The sequence below is a fragment of the Octodon degus genome, unplaced genomic scaffold (assembly GCF_000260255.1).
Source record: "Octodon degus isolate 3935 unplaced genomic scaffold, OctDeg1.0 scaffold00134, whole genome shotgun sequence".
NCBI classification, from domain to species: Eukaryota; Metazoa; Chordata; class Mammalia; order Rodentia; family Octodontidae; genus Octodon; species Octodon degus.
Window position 1 is genome coordinate 3,670,165 of NW_004524710.1, and position 4,685 is coordinate 3,674,849.

Consider the following 4,685-nt stretch of genomic DNA (forward strand, 5'->3'; position numbering starts at 1 on the left):
CCAAGAATAGAAGTGGGAGATAAACTTGCAAATGGACTTCTTAATCCATTGGGATTTGAGGGAAAAGAGAGATGAGTGGAGGGAGACAGGTTGCTAATGGGCAGGAATAGTCCTATCTTTTGGGGGTAGGTGGAGATTTTTGTGGGAAAATTGTTTGGGCACCACTTTTTTTCACTTTTTCTAATTGTTTCTGGTTGTCCTCATGGGAGTTGTGAACTGTTGTGGTGCTGGTGTTGGTTGTGTGTGTGTGTGTGTGTGTGTGTGTGTGTGCGCTGTAGTATGCAGATGGATTATCAAGAAGTTAGAGGCTGTCTCATGGTAACGTTGGCAGCTGTTTTAGATCTAGCTGGCTTGGGCTAGCTCACTGGAATAGGGCCTTCAGGCCTTCAGGCATCCTGTCCTCAAAGGTAAGCAAGATTAAGGTAGGATAGGTCGCTGTAGAGTACAAAGTGAGGGCAGGCTAACAAGTCCCCTCTTTTTTTCACTTCTTTCTTTTTAAAAAAGTGTATTTGGTACAGGGTCTTGCTATGCAGTCAGACTCATAGGGATCCTCCTGCCTCAGCCTCCCTAGCACTGGGATCACAGGCATGCACCACCACGCCTGGTCTTCACTTCTCATTCTTGAGGAGTTTTGGGGTCAATGGAACAAGTGTAATCTTCTGGAATGCCCAGAATACTCTCCTTTTGGCCCACTTATGCTCTGCTGAGAAATGCTGCTAAAATCCCATTTGGCAGGCCCATTTAAACCTCTTAAAACATAAAGTTATCGATAGTGAGCTATAATGTCTAGGGATGCATATTTGGGTAACAAAATGATAAAGCAGGGGGCTGGCCAAATAGCTCAGCGGATTAAAGCATGTGCAAGCAGGTGCAGGGGCCTGGGGTTGGATCACCCAGCCTGCTGTGCAGGCCCCACCCCGGGGTGCACTGAGATGGTGATTGAGACCATGTGGTGGCAAAAGCCTGTAATCCCAGCTCTTGGAAGGCTGTAAACAGGCGGATCACTACGAGTCCTATCTAGTAGTAAGACCGTGAACACCCTGTAGGCCCTTCCCTAAAATACAGAAAAAAAAAAAAAAAAAAAAAAAAAAAGACAAAGCAGCTAAGAAAATGATTAGAATGAAATGTAGGAGGCTTAAACCTGGAACAGTAAATAGAGGGATTGGTGGTGTGGGAGGCAAGTTCTGCTTCCATAGCTGAATGGAGTGAAGAGAATGTTCTCCTTGTAGTAATTTATAATATGTTTGGCTTGTCAGTTTCCTGTATCTTTAAATTTTTAAAAAAATCAAATTAATTTTTAGTGATACATAATAGCATAAATGCTGTACATATTAATGGTAGGTACCAAGTGATGTTTTGGTATGTGTATATATTATGTAACGTTTTTTAATTTTAAAGAGAATAAAAAATAAAAAAACACTAAAAATACAGAATTATAAAACAAAATGATAGGAAATTGACAATAGTTGTTATATGGCATATTATTATCCTCAGAGTAGTTGTTCAGATTACCAGAATAGGCATGCAAAATTGATCAAACAATTAAGCGTTAACTGTTTCTTTCAGTAGACCGATAGAAATTAGTAGTATAATTATCTTAGGTATCATATATATATACATATATTTTTTCCCCCTTCCTTCACTCTCTTTTCTCCTTTCCCTCATCCCAGTTATTATTTCCTTTTGAGCAGTTTCTTTCCCTTTCACAATTTTTCTATTATACCTTTCAGATTTTTATTAACTCTTTCAGTTTCTTACACTAGGAGACAGTACAATGTTTGCACACTGTATTGTCTGATTCATTTCACTTATGAGTATGGTCTCTAGTTGCATCTATTTGCCTATAAAAGCCTTGAGTTTTTCTTCATAGCTGAGTAATGCTCCATTGTATAAAAATACTACATCTTTTTAATCCATTCTTCAGTTGATGGGCATTTACATTGTTTCCAAGATTTAGCTATGACAAATTGTGCTGCTATAAACATAGGTGCATATATATCACTGTGGTACACTACTGAGTTATATGATGTTACAGTACAAGTACCACAGTGGTACGTTGTTTTCAGTTCTTCTAGTACCATAAGTACCCATAAGGGGAATGGCTGGGTTGAATGGGATCTCTAATCCTATTTTTCTGAGGAATTACCACAATGATTTATACTGCGGTTGTACCAGTCTACCCTCCCAGCAACAGTGGAGAAGCATTCGGTTTTCCCCACAGCCCCTCCAGCATTTGTTACCAGTTGACTTCTTGATGGTAGTCATTCTTTCTGGAGTGAGATGGAATCTCAGTTTTGCTTTGATTTGCATTTCTTGAATGACCAGTGATGTTGAACATTTTATCATATATTTATTTGCCATTTGTGTTTTTTCATCTGAGAACTTTGTATTCATCTCATATGCCCATTTTTTTTAATTGGGTCTTTGAATTTTGGGGTCCTGATATTTTGAATTCTTTTTTTTTAAAAATTTAAATAATTTATTCTAACAAAAGTATAAAGTATGGAAAATTAATCATTTCAAAGAATAGCATTTCCCACTTGCAGAATTCAGTTTTTAGCACCTTGGAAAAGAAACACAGAGTTAAGACAGGTGGCCATACAGGCTCCAGAGCTACCCACAGAGACTAAGATTGTGTGGCTCACGCACAGCAGTCATTTGGTTTATTCCTTTACATTTTGAGAGTGCCACAAAACATAATAGAGGAAGAAGGTGTCACTGAATTCATGGTTGGTGGTTAGAAGATGGGACAGAAATGCTGAGAAGACGAGGTCACAGGCTTGCTCCAGAGGTCAGATGGACAGCCCGAAGGTGCTGACGATGCAGTACACGGTCTTGTTCTCCCATCGCACGGTGCAGCTCCCATCCGTATTGCTGTCCCAGAAGCAGGAACTCGCTGTGTGTAATCCAGCTCCGTTCTTCTGCATAATTACACATGTCACAATGTACTTAAATGGCTTCCCCAGCTTGGTGAGCTGGCTTAGAGTCTGCTCCACTACGTTGGTGGTCCACTGATTGACTTTGCTGTGCTGGTAAGCATTGCCTCCAATGGCGCTCCCTATGGCCTCTTTTACAATGTTGCTCACTTCATCAACAACAAAAGCAGTCTCCTCCGAGCCCTGGTAGTCTTCCATCTTTGCTCCCACCTTGAATTCTTGATATGTTCTAGATACCAGTCCTTTGCAGGATAGTCTGGTATAACTTTTTTCCAATTCGTGGGTTTTCTTTTGAGTGGGCCGATGATTTCTTTCTTTTTTTTTTAACTATCCTTTTTTTTTTTTTTTTTGCTGAACTAGGGATTGAACTCAGGCCCTTGCGCTTGCCAGGGAAGTGCTTATTCCACTGAGCCATCTCCCCAGCGCCTGATGATTTCTTTTGATGTGCAAAAACTTTTGAAAAAGATAAGATCTGGGTTGTTGATTCTTTGAAGTGTTTCCTGTACAGTTTGGTTTGTATTCATAAACTCTTTACCTACCCCTATGTTTTCAAGATTTCTACCTACTTTCTTTTCCAGTAGGTTGAGTGTTTCTCTTTTAATATTTAGATCTTTGATCCATTTTGACTGTGGTTTAGTACATGGTGGAAGACACGGGTCTAATTATAGCCTTTGGCATGTGGTGAGCCAGTTTTTCCAGCACCATTTATTAAAGAGGCTATCTTTCTTCCACTGAACGTGTTTGACCCCTTTGTTGAAGTTGAGGTGGTTGAGTGTATTTGTAGTTGTGTCTGCATCCTCTAATCTGTTCCACTGATCTTCAGGTTTGGTTTCATTTTTGCCAGCACTATGCTGATTTTATCACAGTAGCTTTGTAGTATAATTTCAGGTCAGGGATTGTGATGCCTCCTGCCTTTCTTTTGTTGCCCAGGATTGCTTTTGCTCTTCTAGGTTTCTTGTGGTTTCAGGAGAATTTTAGGAATGTTTTCTCTAGATTTGTGAGGCATACTAATGGCACTTTGATCAGGATGCTTTGAATCTGTATCACAATTTTGGGAGTATGGCCATTTTCACAGTATTGGCTCTTCCTATCCATGAGTAAGGAGTATATTCCCCTCCCAGGAGGTGCACCATAGCTCCTGAGGCTCACTGAGGCTCACTGTTGTTTCTGTTCTATGTTTAAATCAGGTTAATCTATTTTCTCAAATTAATTTATGGTCAAAACACTATAGTTTCTTCAGTTTTTTTGAAATATACAGTACATTATTGTTATGTATAGTCATCCTGTTACAATTTCATATCCATTGAGCAACCTTTCCCCATCCTCCTGCTAACTGATAATTACCATTTTGCTTTCAACCTCTCTGAGATCAACTTTTTGTATTTCACATATGGATGTGATTGGCGGCACTTGTCTTCCTGTTCCTGGCTTATTCCAATTAACTTAATGATCTCTAGTTCCATCCATATTGTTGCAAGTTACAAGATTTCGTTCTCTTTAGTGGTTGAATAGTATTCTTTTGTGTATATGTGCCAAATTTCGTTTACCTATGCATATCGATGGACACTTCTATTAGATATAAATATTCTAGGGAATGAAATGTTTCATCTGCATATTGATTTCATTTTGGGAGGCTATATGCTCAGTAGGAGGAAGTTATTTCTTCTTCTTCTTCTTCTTCTTCTTCTTCTTCTTCTTCTTCTTCTTCTTCTTCTTCTTCTTCTTCTTCTTCTTCTTCTTCTTCTTCTT

The 4,685-nt window shown here is 39.2% G+C and overlaps 1 pseudogene across 1 annotated transcript in view; it reads right to left on the reverse strand.

Moving 5' to 3' along the window:
- Nucleotides 1-2,506: 2,506 nt before the first annotated feature.
- LOC101588943 overlaps nt 2,507-4,685 on the reverse strand; it is a 14,369-nt pseudogene continuing 12,190 nt past the window's right edge. Inside the window, exon 3 of the transcript XR_001117294.2 lies at nt 2,507-3,146. The product of XR_001117294.2 is annotated as a dynein light chain Tctex-type 1 pseudogene (transcript). The remainder of the gene's footprint in view (nt 3,147-4,685) is intronic.